The sequence below is a fragment of the Bubalus bubalis genome, chromosome 1 (genome assembly GCF_019923935.1).
Source record: "Bubalus bubalis isolate 160015118507 breed Murrah chromosome 1, NDDB_SH_1, whole genome shotgun sequence".
Taxonomy (NCBI): Eukaryota; Metazoa; Chordata; class Mammalia; order Artiodactyla; family Bovidae; genus Bubalus; species Bubalus bubalis.
This window is the reverse complement of record NC_059157.1, coordinates 134,793,694-134,810,599: the sequence shown is the minus strand read 5'-3', so window position 1 is coordinate 134,810,599 and position 16,906 is coordinate 134,793,694. Positions and strand designations below refer to the sequence as shown.

General features: G+C 40.0%; 2 long non-coding RNA genes across 2 annotated transcripts; one reads left to right on the top strand and one right to left on the bottom strand.

Moving 5' to 3' along the window:
- Positions 1-827: 827 nt before the first annotated feature.
- LOC123334393 lies at positions 828-1,569 on the bottom strand. The gene is made up of 2 exons (XR_006552152.1): positions 1,370-1,569; positions 828-952 (listed from the first exon to the last, which is right to left on the bottom strand). It is a non-coding gene; the product is annotated as an uncharacterized LOC123334393 (long non-coding RNA).
- Positions 1,570-1,957: 388 nt separating this feature from the next.
- On the top strand, positions 1,958-16,415 carry LOC123334025. The gene is made up of 4 exons (XR_006551758.2): positions 1,958-2,102; positions 13,963-14,014; positions 14,905-15,075; positions 15,639-16,415. It is a non-coding gene; the product is annotated as an uncharacterized LOC123334025 (long non-coding RNA).
- The last annotated feature ends 491 nt before the right edge of the window (positions 16,416-16,906 follow it).

Sequence of the window (16,906 nt, the reverse complement as noted above, 5' to 3'; positions counted from 1 at the left end):
CTCTACTTTCCCACAGAAAGAGTCCATCTGTGAAAAGGCTGATTCAGCTCAGCTGAATACATCGTTGTTGCCAAAAGGAAGTTGTACCTGGTAGGAGAGACAAACAAGGGCAGCACATTATGAATAGGTATATTATAAGCCTAAGCGTAGTATTAGGGTTTCAGAGTGCTATGGGCTATGGACAGGGAAAAGATTAACTTGGCAGCAAATTGAGTACACTTTGATGGAAGAAGTGAGGGCATTAATTTTAACACCTTAGCTGAATAGCTAGGTTCATGGTTTTACTGTTTGCTAGCTGAACCAGGATGATGAGATAGTAGGAACTGTGAAATTTGGGCTTCTCTTGAATGGAAGGGCCATGGAATGCAGACATGTGCCTCTGGCAGGTGACAAGAGGGATGAGGGACAAGCAAAGTGGGGACAAAGTGGAGATAAGAGAATGGTCAAGGCCGGTTTCTTTGACTTTGTGATTGTACTTCTTTAATTAAGAAGACTATCTCTGCACTTTTCTTCCAGTCTTTCTGTCTCCAGTAATGATATCCTTCTCTGCCCACCTAGAATCCTCCCCAACCCATTCCTTCAAGGCTGAGCTCACAGATTGTCTGTTCTGTGAAGATTTCTCTTACCCTTCAGGCAGAATTTCCTACTAGCTCCTTGGAGGTTTTAATAGAACTGTAGATTTTAAAATAAAGAAGATCAAAAGCATCTACATCTTGGAATTATGCCAAAAATGATTTTAAAAATTAACATATGATTTTTTTTCTAAATATGGCATTATAATAACTGAATACTCATTATGCTGGAATTCCCAGCACACAGTGGTGGTGATCCTGTGGGCTACCACATCCATGGTGATGGAGAGGATGGGCTGGACTCCTCACTAAGGCGTTGGCAGTCTTCCAGGTGATGTATAAGGTAGGAAGATTCTGGGTCATTCTCAGTCACAGGGCTCCTTTGGAATGAAGGAGAGTTCATTAAGCCAGAGTGGGTTAACACCTTGATATGCCATTAAAACCATCTTTTACAACATTTTGGTTCAACTTTTATCCTGCCTTAGCACTTCTCACATTGTTTAAAGTGAGGTCCAGAATAGTTATCTTATATGGGTTTAACTTATGCATTTTGAGGAGGTGATGGGAAGAAGGTGGGGGGAGAGAGCAGACCAAAAGGAGAAGAAAAAGGGAAAGCAATAGTGACAACCCTACTGGAAAAATGTGTATCTGTTAAAATGGGGAGTGGGTTTACATTGGGATACATGAATCTCACCCTATATTAGCTGATTGAGTTTCTTGGGCTTTTGTTGTTGGTTGTCTCTCTGTGCTATAAAAGAATCTAGTGTTTAATATTTACTTTTCCACATATTACAAACCTGAATACAGGACTGTGAATTGCTTCACTAAGAAGCCAAAGAATAATCATTTCTAACACTGGAGGAAAACCCAGCTCTTTCTTAAATGATTTTTTTTTTTCAAATGAAATTTCCCATAGCATTTTCGTTTCAGTTTTTGTTGTAGACGCTGGCTCTAGAAAACAACCCCAAGTTAAAGGCAGTTCCACTGGAATCTACTAGATGGTGAGTGCTTCACAGGCAGGGACCACACCTTATTAATGGCCATGTTTGTGTTCTGTGCTCCTATCACAGAGGAGTCTTAATTAACACTGGCTGAATACTGAGATCATCTCTTCTATAGCTTCAGAATAGCTCTCCCTTCACCCACCTTCCTCTTAGACTCATGATAGTTATTGACCCAAATGACCTTCTATTTGTGCATTGTACTCTGTGCTCTCTGAGCAGGCAATTTGCTCCCTTTAGGTTCATCCACAGGAAATAATTAACCCCTTCCAACCAGTGCCTTAAATGTATGCAGCTGGATATGATGCTTGCTTTGACCACACCTTCTGCCTCTCCCTTAATTAACTTAGTAAGAATGATAAGGTGCTCTAGAGAGAAGCCTGGTCCTCAGTCTTTCCTTCCAGATGAACAGAGAGGGCAGGAGTCACAAGGAAGAAGGGTAAATTTGGAAGGACTGTGGAGTCTCTACCTCTTTTAGCTCTTCCTGGATCTTCTTTGAAATGAAGCTGTTGTCTGGGGTGTGGAAAAGGTTAACTCACTTTCTCTTCATTCTCCCTCCCCCTAACTGCCAATTGATGGTTGCTGTGGGTGCAGGCGCAGCCTGGGAGAGCTTATGGGGCTCCTGCTTAATTGTTTGGAAGCTAAAAACAGACCTGGAACAGTGAGAAGCAAATTGTTTCCTGGGTGCATGTTTCGTGGAGCTCTGTTTAAATCACGCCAAGCCTCCCCCTATCATTTTTGAAATGAGGTGGGGCTTAAGTAATTAAGTAAATAAATGAAAACAGAAAATCAAGAGGAAGGAAAACTGTTTCTCCTTGCAATACAAATGATTTTCGGACAGCTCATTTACTAATTGCCAGGCAGTCAGTCTCTTTTCAGTCTCTTCTCTCCATTACCAGCTTAGCCCTTGTGCTGTGGGGGGTGGTGCACTGGGTAGGGTACTCTCCATGGGCTGATTCAGACTCAGGGATTTGTGGAGCCCAGCCCCCTCCATGCCTCCCATCTGCTGCTACTGAAAGCATTGCTCCAGCCTGGCAAGCCATCGTGGGTGCTGTCACGGGAACTCAGACAGCTGCTGACAAACATCCACCCTGGATTTGACTAGCACTACAGCTGTGGGAGGCTCTTTGGCTTAGCAGTATCCATCAGAGGTATTTTCAGAGACTAGTGTAATTAAAAAAAGGTTCTCGCTGCAGTATTAACAGGCAACCTCTGTGTACCCATGTTTGAGAACCATACTTGGTGTCATAATGTACATTGATGGTAGTAATTCAAGTTGTCAGGTCCAGTAAAAGCCAGAAACAGAACAGCATAAAATTTATTGGCTGAATGGTTTTGAAGCAAGACATGCTTCCAGCATCAAAGGAGATGAAATTTATGCTAACAATCAAAATCATTGCAAATCTGGGTTATTAAAAGCAATATTATATTTTGTAAAAGCCATATGAACCCAAATAACGGGCTTTAAGAAGACCAAGTGATTCTAAAGGACGTTAGACAAAAAGAGCAATTTAACTGTAAATTGGCATAATGGTACCAAACCAGGGTTGCTCATTTCCTCTCTATAATTTTTATATGGTGGTTGGGGGATAAATGGTTTTTTACATGGAGGAGAAACAGCAGGCTCAGAGTACATGGAAAATTCAGGTGGTGGTCATAAATACATATACCACACTTTATTTTAATTGGACAGCATAATCTCCTCAGGAAATGAAGCAAAGGGTTTGGATTCTTTCAGCTGGTAGATTTTGAGAAGATTTTCCATAATTGAGTCTTTTATTTTTCTTACTGTTTTTCATGTATCTGTAAAAAACCAACACTGAGTGAATAGTCTTGTAGCAGCACCTGCTTTCATGCATATTTATTGTATCAGGTGGAAACCCCTAAGCATAAGAACTCTGTAGGACTAACTAATAAGGATGACTGCAGACCCTGCCACAATGATAAAGCAAAAAGGGGCATTTTGAGTCAGTTTTAATGTATATACCATTCATTCAAATGGATAAGAATTTTCTCACAACTTCAAAGACATTTCTATAAAATATATATTTTTTTGCCTTGGGAAAATTTTTAGCAGTAAAAAAATGAAGAAAGAAAGTGGTCAAAAAGAAAAGATATGTATTTACTTTCCTTCTGCCCCCAGGTATAAATACTCTCTTGAATAAGTTGTGTCTTTTCTTAGATGACAGAAATGAAGATGTAAAAGTCTACCCAATATTAGTTTACTTGAAATTACTATTTCAAAATGAAGAAAATAGAGCAAAGACCCATAGTGAAAAAAAGGTCACCCCCAACAATCAGATTTAAAATCCAGCAGTGAAACTAGGTTCAGTGAAGAATTCAACTAAAATGTTTGGTGCTCAGAATGTCAAAGTATAATTTCCAAAAAATTAAAACATGACTTTCATGCAAATATAGAATGATCACATGCTAAAGATATTATCTAGCTCATTAACTAATGAGAAAGACAGTAAAATCATAAAGCTGCTTCAAAGAGCTTGTGAGGAGCTGTTGTTTGTAGGCAATGTAATAAGGGAATGTTAAGTTAGACTGCTGCATTAGAATTAAACTGTGAGTCATCAACAGTACAAGAAACTGTAACATTTGAGGTTATTTTCCTCTCAGACAGAAATTATTGCTTCTGGACCAGAAACAGGGCTACAAAGTAACATGTAACTTCATAGAACCTAGGCCTTTAATTTAGATTTTAAATATCAACATCTCGCCATGCTAGATTATTTTAGAAAATTAAATAATCCCAGACCAAAAAGGCTTGTTAAACACCATTTCAGTGTGACTTTGAAACAATGTGCACTTATCCTCTTGTCCTTGTTTGCAAGTTATGGATGACTTTTCTTAACAAGTGACATAAGGAATTCTGAATTTACCATCTAATCATCTGTTACAGTTTTTTGACAGCAGGATGCTTGGTAAAAATGACATTTTAATCAAGTATCTGTCAACCCTTTGTCACTTCCTTGGTTCTTTCAATATTGGTAGTTGGTGCTTGTATACTTTGCAGCTTATGAATTAAGCTCTCTGAACCTTGCAACTCTTAGCAACCTGGCTTGCTGAGCTGGAAGAACCTTCAGTGACAGTAAGAATTTAACGTTGCAGTGACATGCAAGGATGCTCGAATATTGTGATGTAAGCCATCCCCTATTCCCGTCCTTCTCCCATCACACACACACACACACACACACACACACACACACACACGCACAGCCTCACTCTGTGGGAGTGATGAGTCTAGATAATTATATGAGCACAGAGGAAGCGTGCCTCCTCCAAGAAGAAGCTAACCCTCCCTTGGGTTTCCTGATTAGCTCAGTGATGGAGCTACAGGCTCCTTGCCTTGTTGACTGTTCCTACTTCTCTGAGAAACCAGAGGTCCCCAGAACAGCTTCACCTGTGATCTTTGTAAAATGTAAATTCAATCATGTCACCCTCATGTTAACATCAATCAGTGGCTCCCCATTACCCTCAGGATACAGTCCAAATTCCTAACCTGACTTACAAGATCTGGCCCTTCTTCTCTCCTTCCATCCTCAAACCTCTTCTCTCTTCTCTTGTAACTTTTCCCTTCTAACATATGAATTTGTTTTAGTTTTTCAAATGTGTCCTGTTCTCATTAATCCCTGTGCACAGGCTGTTTTCTCTCTGGGTAGTTCACAGTCCTCAGGGCCAGTCTTCAGAAAATTTTGTGAATTTCACCCAAAGGTTATTGTTTGCACTTTAGCATAATATTCAATACATTTTTTCTTTGAGCTGGAAATATTTGCAAGACAACAGAAGAGAGTTGGTAGATCAGGAAATTACAGGAATGACATAGATGTCGCACGCTAAGATTTGGCCAGCATCTGATTAAGTCGCTCATGGCCATTTCTGAGAACAACATGGAGGGATATAGATTGGATCATAGTGCTGAGTGAGATTTGTAGCACAGAACCTCAAGGAGGCATAAATTGCCAATAGCGTGCTTGGGGGAGGTCTCTGTTATTGCCATTATTTGCAGGCCATTGTTTTCATAAATGTTTTGCCTCAATGGCAGGCTTCTGGGACGAAGTTAATATTAACATGTAAAATATTAACATGAAGATTAGTTAACAAAATGTTCCTGGCATATTGAAATCATGAGTTACATCTAACCAGAAAAATTTTATGTGGATGATCACAATGAAATAGCACAGTGATAGGATAGAGTGGGAACAGGAAAGAGATTTGGAATGAACATTGGTGAGTCTAACTGAAAGTAAATTCTACATGAGTCCCCAGGATGACATGACTTCCAAAAAATAGTAGGATTTCTTGGCTGAATTGATGAAAGCATAGTATTTATATCGATGTGGGTTTTAGTGTTGGTTTTTTTTTTTTTTTTTCTGACTTGCTCAATTCAGAGATAGGAATCTATGTTTGGATTCAGGCATTATATTTCAGGATGTTGGAAAACTGGAGTGTGTCCAGAGGAACATGCATGGGATGGAAAGGTGGCTGAAAACTTTGTGGTGGGAGGGTTGGGGAAAGATAATCTTCATTATTGAGCTTGAAAACAAGAATGGGACTATCATAACTGTTTTCAAGTATTTGGAGGGGTAGTACATGGATGAAGGATTTATTTTACTTGGTGTGGCTCCTGAGGCAAAGCTAAACCCAATGAAGCAAAGTAGTAGTTAGTCAAAGCAGCTTAATATAGATAGCTCCCTACCAATGGAGAGAGCATCACAAAACCAAGCTGTCTCTGGAAGTATGAGCTCCTTGTCACTGAAAATATTCAGAGACCAGACAACCAATGATTTGTTGGAAATGTAATAGGCTTTGCAGTATTTGGGAGAGGCTGTTGAACAATCATGCTTTAATATTTTTCAACTTTTACATAATGACTGTCTCCTCATTGAGATCTGTATTTTACATAGCACATACACTTAAATATATATAATGGAGCAGGTTTTACAACAGCTGCTTATATAACTAGTGAGGTATAATCTGAAAAACCCACATTCTGAGGAAAAATTGGTGTCACACTGTCTGACTGTGTGGTCTTAGGCAAATCATATCATTTCTCTGAATTCCCATCTTGTGAACTGAAAAATATAGGACTAATATTTTTAGTTGAGATGAAACAACATAAAACATGGATTTGGATTAACAATGTAAATAACATGTATGGCAAAAACTGTCACAATATTGTGAAGTAATTATCGTCCAATTAAAATAAATTTTAAAAGCAAAAAAGCACACAAAAAAGAAAAAAAATCTATAAGTAATGTTTTGAAATAAGCTAAGAGAAAATGATCAGACAGTGAAGGTCACAGAGATTCAGATGAGGGCTGGATCCTTGGGAGCTGGGTAATAACATCAGTTAATTCAGTGTTTGCTATGTGCCAGGTACTGTTCAAAGTGCTGCTATATGCATTAGCTCATTTTATCCTTGCCAGAACCCCTGAGGAAACCTAGCCACAGAGGAGGTAAGTGACTTCCAAGGTCTCATGGCGATAGCCAAGTCAGGAAATGAACCCAGGCGGTCTGGCTCCAGAGTCTGTACACTTATTTTCTTTACTGACTGTGAAGAAGATGTCACAGCTGAGCAGTGTTTGACCCACCATGTGGTTGCATTTGAGGCCAAAGTCAATCCTACTGAAAGTTCTGGAGTTGAGATGGCCCTTCAGAATTGTCCCAACTTTTAAGAAGGGGGGTTGGTACATCAACCCAAGATTACACCTGGGGACCACCAGTAGCTGATGACTGGCTGATAGGCCTGTACTGGAGGACAATGTCCAGTGAGGAAGGCAGCTGGAGGGTATAGCAGCCAATATTCTCAGCACCTAGGGGACTTGTTGGTGCATGGTTGAAGAGGGGTCTTAGCAGAGCATCACAGAATCTACTAGACCCAGTGCAGATCAGGGTGTTGATAGTGATGGTGAAGATGATGATGATGATTGTTTACCAAGGCTTTCCAATGTGACAGACTCTTAAGTACTGAGTTGGCCAAGAAGTTCGTTTTGGTTTTTTCCAGAGATCTAAAACCTGAACAAACTTTTTTGGCTAACTCAATATTTTATTCATACTACCTCAATTAATCCTCATAGTTCTCCTGTGTAGAAGGTGCTTCTATTAATCTTTTGAAGTAAAGGAACTGAAGCACAAAAAGATTTGGTAACTGGGGCAAGAGCCATTTAATGGCAAAATGGGGATTTTTTTATTTTTAAAGAAAGCATCTATTTTTAAATTTACATCCAGTAAAATTCACTCTCTTTGTTATTGTTCAGTGGTTAAGTCATGTCCAACTCTTTGTGATCCCACGGACTGCAGCATGCCAGGCTTCCCTGTCCTTCACTATCTCCTGGAGCTTGCTCAGACTCACTTACATTAAGTTGGTGGTGCCATCCAACCATCTTATCCTCTGTCAACCCCTTCTCCTCCTGACCTCTTTGGCAGCATCAGGGTCTTTTTCACTGAGTTGGCTTTTCACATCAGGTGGCCAAAGTATTAGAAGTTAGCTTCAGCATCAGTCCTTCCAGTGAATATTCGGGGTTCATTTCTTTTAGGATTGATGGTTTGATCTCCTTGCTGTCCAAGGGACTCTCAATAGTCTTCTCCAGCATCACAATTCAAAAGAATCAATTCTTTGGCATTCAGCTTTCCTTATGGTCCAACTCTCAAATCCGTACATGACTCCACTTTCTTTGACATACATTTATATGACTTTTGACAAATGACAAGTGACTTGTGGATATAGAATTTTCTCATCTCCGCTGCAAATTCTCCAGACCCTTTCTAGTCAACCCGTACTCTTGCATTCAGGTCTAGCAACCACTGATCTGTTTTGCTCTTATAAACTTGCCTTTTCCAAAATGTCATTTATATGGAATAATCACACAGTATATAGGGCTTACCAGGTGGTGCTAGTGGTAAAGAATCTACCTGCTAATGCAGGAGATGTAAGAGATGTGGGTTTGATCTTTGGGTTGGGAAGATCCGCTGGAGAAGGTCATGGAATAATACCCATTGCAGTATTCTTGCCTGGAGAACCCATGGACAGAGGACTCTGGAGGGCTACAGTCCATAGGGTCACAGAGTTGCACACGACTGAAGTGACTTAGCACACATGGTATATAGTCTTTTGTATTTGACTTTTTTCACTTGTTGTAGTTGATGCATTTGGGATTCACACATGTTATTGTGTGTATCAGTGCAGAGTTGGAATTAGAAGTCACATCCCTGACTCCAGAGCTCATGCTCTAAGCACTGTGTCTATATGCTTCCCCAGGGCCAGTCCAGTGAGTTGACATGTGATAGTGCCTCTTCTGGAGTAGACACAATTATTAATTAGTTTCTAACTCTCCTTTTAGTAACTCTGTTAGAAATTGCTCTGGATTATTCATTTGTAACAAAATGTTGCAATGAGAAAAACCATGCAGTGGTCTTTGGCGGAATTAATTAATCACTATAGTTTCTTAATATGATCTTCAGTTGGTTGCCCATTACTAACTTTGTTTATAAGTTTACCATGATTTTTCCAGTGTTGAGAAAGAAGATAATTTAGATTTATGGTGTGTCTCTGATCCTGCCATGTGCTGTTAATAAATTTGTTGGGGGAGTATCTGTTCTTTGGTGCTACACTCCCCAAAAAAGATGTGAGTGTTATAAGTCCACAAGCTTGAATATGCAAAGCCAAAACTTTTCTTTATATCTGAAATTTACCCTGGAGTCTCTTACTCTGCTTTTAATTGAAAACTTTCTGTTGTCACTTCGACAACATTCCCTTCAAGTTTAAATCTTTGTTTCTTTTGGTTTAAGATTCAGTCTAATCAGAATTTTCCTCCCTTTCCTTCTGCTTTCCCTTAGTCGCTGGCAGATTATTATGGCATAGGAGAAAGGTCATCAGGTTTTCTGTCTTCCTCTGATGGCTCTGGTCCTCTAAGTGGAGTCTCCTTCCATTTGCTCTTTGGTCTCCCACAGAACTACGCTCTACAAACTCCTTGTGGCAAATGCAGTGAACTTAGATGTGATGTTGCCTCTTCTGGTGTGGATACAAACACTATTTAGTTTCTAACTCTCCTATCAGTGACTCTAGTAGAATTTGTTACGGATATTTCATTTGTAACAAATGCCGGGTTTATGCCGTCTGTATCCTTTGCCCCAGAACCATGAGTCGTCACCTCCCTCAGCCACTTCTATAACTCATTTTTTGGTAGTGTGGGGGTGGGGTGTCCCTCCTCTGAAACTCCCGGCTGTTTTCCATGTACTGCCCTGTGGAAGACATTACTTTGGGGACTGACCGGGGGGTCTGCCATGTGTTTTCTCCCTTCAGCCCTGGGAATCTTACAGTCCATGTTGGACACAGGGCTTTTCTGTGAGCTAAGTGTCTGAAACACATTGTGGGAAGCCAGGAAATCTCAAAGCCTCTTCTGTTCTGAGATCCCTGCTCTCACCTGTGACTTCTGGTGTGGACACAACTGTGGTCCCCAAATGTCAATCCAGAGAGAGGGTAGTGTGCCCAGAGAGTCTTCAGGTCCTCTGGTACATGAGCCCCTCAGACTTTTAGCTCTTCCCCAAGTGGTCCCAATACTGCTCTTTGGCTGTCCAGTTCCCTGCTGAAGTTTTCCCATTTTATAAATGCTTGTTCTGAGTCTTACAGGATTTGACTTTTGATAGTCAAAGATAAATCTTCAGAATCTCCAGAAGTTTTGTTTGTTTATTTGTTTGCCTTGGGTGCCTGCCTCTGCTAATTTCATGAATGAACTTTGGAAAAAAGTACCCTATTTTCCCAATGCAGCCCCGCTTACCCACTATAGACTACTGGGATGGGGTGGGAGGGTGGAAGAAAGGATTCTGAGAAGAAATGTACAAATGTTGCCATTATCTTGGGTAGGAGAGGACCTGGAAAGGTGGTTAGCACTGGAATTGGGGTAGAGGTGGGGGGGTGGTGGTGACTGTTGGTGGTGGAGCTTGACAGGCCTCCCCATGTGATTCTGACATAGCCCTAAGGACTTCATTTTCTATCAGTGCTTACAAATACCTTTCATTGTGTGAAACATTCTTGTATCAAGTTGATCAAAGGTTATTGCTCCCTATACTTCTGGGCACTCATTTTTTCCTTCTATCCTTAATGAATACAAGGACCATATTTGTCTTGCTCAGCATAAATCTTCCAAATTTAGCAGTGAGTCATGTGGTAGGTACTCTGAACATTCTTATTGTGGATGGTGAGAATGACAACTAGCTTTGGCTTTGGGAAAAAAATTGTATCCAAGACAATTAAGGAAGTGATGCTATTATGATTTGGAAGGAAAGACAATTATGGGTTAGGAAGAGGGAAGGGGAAAGGGGGAAATAATTTCTACTTAGAGAGGCTCATATTTTGAAACCCAGGATGGCCCAGAGTGTTAAATTATGTTTCCTTGGGACTGAGCAGTTTCTAGGGTCTAATGTCTAGAACTCTGCCTCTGCTTTCCCCTCTCAGTCCCTCTGCAATAAGACGGAGTCCTGTGTGGGCACTGGGCTGTCCAGTCCAAGCATCAGCAGTGGTCATCTGCTGTCCAACTGGAGATTAGATTGGGGTCTATGGAATAGCCTTCCTCGAGCCAGGGGCCAGCTTCCCCAAAGGCATCTCCTCTACAGAGGACATGGACCCCAGCCTAGTGTCACCCAAATCACCTCGCAGAGAGAAAGCACAAAAGGGGGAAACAATCCCAAATAAGAAGGTTGTTTTCCCCAAATAAAGAGGCATTTTTCTCTCATGATTTCCCTCATTATTTCTTACTCTTAAAAGTAATAATAATCATGGAACTGAAATGTCTGCTTGGTCAACTTCAGATTGGTTATATGACTCTTTTTGTTGTTGTTGTTATATGACATTTTAGGCTACTTTCTACACCAGAGGAATAAAGAGAAATTCAGTGCAAATTCTTTTAAATTCTGTAGCACTCTTCTTACATTTTTCTCTATATCTCAGTTTTTGAAAGCAGTTTGATGGTGACTTATTAGCTATAGTATTGTAACAACCCTATGTCAGATTTTTGCATTTCCTTACAAAAAGACATCTTGTGTAATTGATTTTTCAGTCAGGAAGTAGTACGGCATAAGCCACTAGTCAATGCCAAATTAGACAAAAAAAAAAAAAAATAAAGAAAAAGAAAATTTGGTCTAGTTTTTACATGTTTTATCTACTTGAGATATTTAAGTATGTTATTCTTTTTTTGATTACATAAGCAAAGATATTTTGTAGTCCGCCATTTTTATTTATTTACAACAAGGTTGTTGAAACTAATCTTTTTCTTTTATGGTTGTGTGGGAAAGATGTGTTACTCTTTAAGATCATTGAAGCTTAAAATATTAGCTTGTAACTTTGTTGATGAGTTGCAGTAGTTTGGTAAAAACCTTTGTGAATATTAAAAATTCAAGAAAGTATGGTTAACAATATGTTTCCATCATTATAATAAAATACAGATGTGAAATTAATGATATTCTAATTTGGAGCTTAATTTGATGGAAAGCACAGAGTGACAACATATTGTCACCCTGCTTATTTAACTTATATGCAGAGTACATCATGAGAAATGCTGGGCTGGAAGAAGCACAAGCTGGAATCAAGATTGCCAGGAGAAATATCAATAACCTCAGATATGCAGATGACACCACCCTTATGGCAGAAAGTGAAGAGGAACTAAAAAGCCTCTTGATGAAAGTGAAAGAGGAGAGTGAAAAAGTTGGCTTAAAGCTCAACATTCAGAAAACTAAGATCATGGCATCTGGGCCCATCACTTCATGGAAAATACATGGGAATTAGTAGAAACAGTGTCAGATTTTATTTTTGGGGGCTCCAAAATCACTGCAGATGGTGATTGCAGCCATGAAATTAAAAGACATTTACTCCTTGGAAGGAAAGTTATGACCAACCTAGATAGCATATTCAAAAGCAGAGACATTATTTTGCCAACCAAGGTTCGTCTAATCAAGGCTATGGTTTTTCCTGTGGTCATGCATGGATATGAGAGTTGGACTGTGAAGAAAGCTGAGCACCAAAGAACTGATGCTTTTGAACTGTGGTGTTGGAGAGGACTCTTGAGAGTCCCTTGGACTACAAGGAGATCCAACCAGTCCATTCTAAAGGAGATCAGTCCTGGGTGTTCTTTGGAAGGACTGATGCTAAAGCTGAAATTCCAATACTTTGGCCACCTCATGTGAAGAGTTGACTCTATGGAAAAGACCCTGATGCTGGGAGGGATTGGAGGCAGGAGGGGAAGGGGACGACAGAGGATGAGATGGCTGGATGGGATCACCAACTCGATGGACATGAGTTTGGGTGAACTCCGGGAGTTGGTAATGGACAAGGAGGCCTGGTGTGCTGCAATTCATGGGGTTGCAAAGAGTCGGACATGACTGAGCGACTGAACTGAACTGAACACAGTCAAACCTTCTCAAATGTTTGTTGAATTCTAATTCTGAGCAAGGCTAAACTCTAGAGAATGAAACAGTTAACCAGGTCCATTTCCTGCCCTCAGTGAATGTATTATTTAAAGAGAGGAAAAGATAGAAAGGCAACTCTAATCAGAAGCAAGGTGGGAAATGGCACATAACATAAGGGATTTGGAAAAGGCATGCACCACTTCTAGCAAGAGATAAAAGAAGACTCTGGGAGGAGCTGGTGGCCTTCAAGTTACTTCTGGAAGAATGATATGTGAAGGAAATCCTTCTGGAGAACAGTGTGTGAAGTACATGTAGTTTAAAGACCACTTGTATTTCACGTTTTTATGGAGTAAAAGACACTTTAAAGCTTGGCCTAGGGACTTAACCAGAGATAAATGTACTCTGGCTACAGAATCCCCCTGGACATCTTGTGCCATTTTGACCTGAGGGTACTCACGCTTGCTGATCCCTCTGCCTGGGATTATTGTGGTTTAGTTGCTAAGTTGTGTTTGACTCTTTTGTGATACCGTGGATGGTAGCTGGCCAGACTCCTCTGTTCATGGGATTTTCCAGGCAAGAATACTGAACTGGGTTGCAATTTCTTTCTCCAGGGGATCTTCCTGAGCAAGGGATCAAACCCACCTCTCCTGCATTGGCAGGTGGATTCTTTACCACTGAGCCACCAGGGAAGCGTGACTCTGCTATACTCATTTCCATATAATATACTATATAATTCTCATGGATATTAATTTACCTGTTGTCCCTCACTAAAGCATATGTTCAGAAAGGCATGGATATTTTGTTTCTTACCCCTAAAACCTGTAACAGTGCTTGATGCATAGAGTGCATTCAGTAGATGTTTGTAGCACCACTGAGTGAAAAAAATGTAAGAGAAATACAGTGGTTCCAAACAGTTCACTTTGAAGCAATTATTTTAGATGGCAACACAGTTCTAAGGTGAGGATGCATGTTCTTTGCAGGTGGCAGGCAGCTTTTGTCTGATGGGAGTTGTGATCACCTGTGTAACTGCGGGTAAGTCACCTGACCCCGTCGTGTCTCAGTTTCTGCATTTGTAAAGTAGGACAACTAAGTCCCTGCCTCACAGGATTATTGAGTTAATATTTTACATGTGTCTGGTATAGAGCAGTTGCTATAGAAGTGTTTGCTATGTTATTTACTTTTTAATGGACTTGAGTTTGACTTGTCTATCCAGTATGTCTTGAAAGACTGAGGACAAACCAGATACTTTGGGCTTTTCTTCAAACATTTTCACTATTTCCTTCTGCGTGGACTATGCAGGCTTTTACCCAAACACTTGTCTTTAAGCCTCCCCACCTATAGCACCTCACTCTGGTCACCTTTTATAGGTAAATTTTTTTCATCTTAAATTCCCTCATCTTCTTTGTGCCCACACTTTTGGGCATGGAGTATGTGCTCAGCATGCCTCTCTGTTCATCATTGTCTTCTTTGGCTCTGATATTTCTCCTGGCCTTTCTGTTCCAAGGTATAATCTATTCCTCTGTTCTTCATTGCACCAAATAGAACTGAATTTCATCATTCTGCAACACCCAGTCATTGCCATATGCCTTTCTGTCCCTGACCATGAAATCTATTCTTTATTCTTTATCTGTCATGCAAACAGACAAAACGAGAAACAAAAGCCGTGCGTAAATGTTTTTAATTGCCATTTTATTTGCTTAAACAGATGATGAGAAAATGCTGCTCTCTTCTTATTCAAAGTTTTGCTTTTTTTGGCCTCTCCCTACTTTCATTTTCTCAGTGAAACCTAAGAATCTAATAGAACCTCAACTGTTTCTTTTAGATGTTGAAATTAAGTGTTTTCATGAAGTTGAGTTTCTGACCATCAGTGTGTCCAGTGGCTCTTGAGCAACACTTCAAGATTTGTCTCTTTCCCATTCCAGAACCTGGAGGTCAAGGAGAACAGGTCCACAGAGGCTCAACTTCCAGGTCAGGTCCTTCTGGTATGGGGAACTGGATGCATCCCCATGACCTTCCTACCCTGGCCACTGGGGAGCTCAAGGCTGCTGCCCACAGTTTCTGTACTTCAGAGAGTGCAGAAAAGCTGCCTCTAGGTAAGAAGTGGGTCCTGTCAGTAGCAGGGACTCATTTTAGGTACTTAACAAAATGGAAAAAAAATGTTAAACCAATATTATTTTTACATAAAAGACCCTCCTTTTTGCTGTGATGCATTCTTGGATTCAGCAGCCAAAAGTGGAAAAGTGAAAAATGGGCTATCTTTTCTCTTATAGACTATGTTCACTCCATAGCTGACAGTAAGTTAAAAATACTTGGCTGGTGAGAAAGGTGAGAAATGGATGATTCAGTCCTTCCAAATTGAGAACCTGCTGCTGAAATGGAAGGCTGGTCAGATCCAGTGTTGCAAGATGTTGTTTTCAGGTTCTTTCCTACGAGGCAAAATTCAAAGTAGTGAGAAGCAGTTCCTGTCTGTATCGAGACATCAAAACCTTTGTAAAAGTGACAAAAAATATCAATGTGATATTTTTGTAGAAAGAATTTAACTCTTCCTCATAATTAGAAACACTAGGGAGAACACATAACATAGGAGTTCTTGTGGCTAACTCGGGCCCTGTTTGCTTAACACTTTCCTCTCATCGGGTGCTTTATCTCATTTTAGATGCTACGTAAGACGCGTCTGTGACCCTGGCCTGTTTGCCTTCCCACAAGCGGCTTATTTTTTTGCTCCTGTTCAGGCAAGGTGTTCATTGTGCTTATGAATACCTCCCCACTTTTCTTAATGCATTGTTTCAAACAGTTCTCCTTGGCATTCAGAGGTGAATTTTGACTTTGTGTTTTTCTAACGCTGACACATCAGGCTCCACTGGGTTGAGAGCTCCTACTTTTTGACTATTAACTTCTATTTCCTCACCTCTTCTATTGTCCTTTTTGCCAAAACCAACTTCCGTTTTATTTTTTTAAATGAATGTTTATTTTAGAGTTATTTTAGAAAAATACAGAAAAAACAGAAATATGGTCCAGGGAGTTTCCATGGCCCAGTTTCCCCTGTTGTTAGAATGTGACATTACTATGGCATACTTGAACCCATGTTGATATGTTACTTTTAACTAAAGTCCATACTGTGACCTTGGTTTTTTCTTAATGTCATTCTCCCATTCCAGAATCCCATCCAGGACACCACATTATGTTCAGAAATCATGTTTCTGTAGGCTCCTTTGACTGTGACAGTTTTGTTTTTGTTTTTAAAGCTCTTCTCGTTTTTGAAGATCCTGACCCTTTTGGAAATTCCTACGAGGGATTTTGTAGAATATCCCTCAATTCGGATGTATTTGTTTTCCTCATGAGTAGACTAGGTTATGAGTTTTGTGCAAAAATAAAAACAAAACAAACAAGAAAAACACACAGGGAAATAATACACTGTACTTATTACATCTTATCAAGGGTCCATGGTGTGAATGTGACTTATCACTGGTGTTTGCCTTAATTAACTGATGGAGGTAGTGTTTGCCAGATCTCTCCACTGTTAAGTTTTTCTTCCCACCCCAACCTCCCTTCTTTCACAGTATATACTCTTCCTTCCTTTGGAAAGAAGTTACTGTGCACAACTCATACTTAAGGAGTGAATGAGGAATTATGCTCAGCCTCCTTAAGGGTAAAGTATCTATGGAAATTATTTGAAATTCTTGTGCAAGGGAGATTGGTCTATTTTCCTCCATTCATTCACTATTTAATATTTTAAAATTTAATATCAGTATGTATACATGATTATACATTTTGTATTTTTGGTTATAGTCCAACACTACTATATTTTGTTGCTCAAATGGGGAACCAACTTTATCTTTAAAGAATAATTTGTTAGTACCCCTCCCTAAACATTCTTGATTATTTTAAGCTGGATGGTATGGTTTAGAGTTTAAACCATATCAA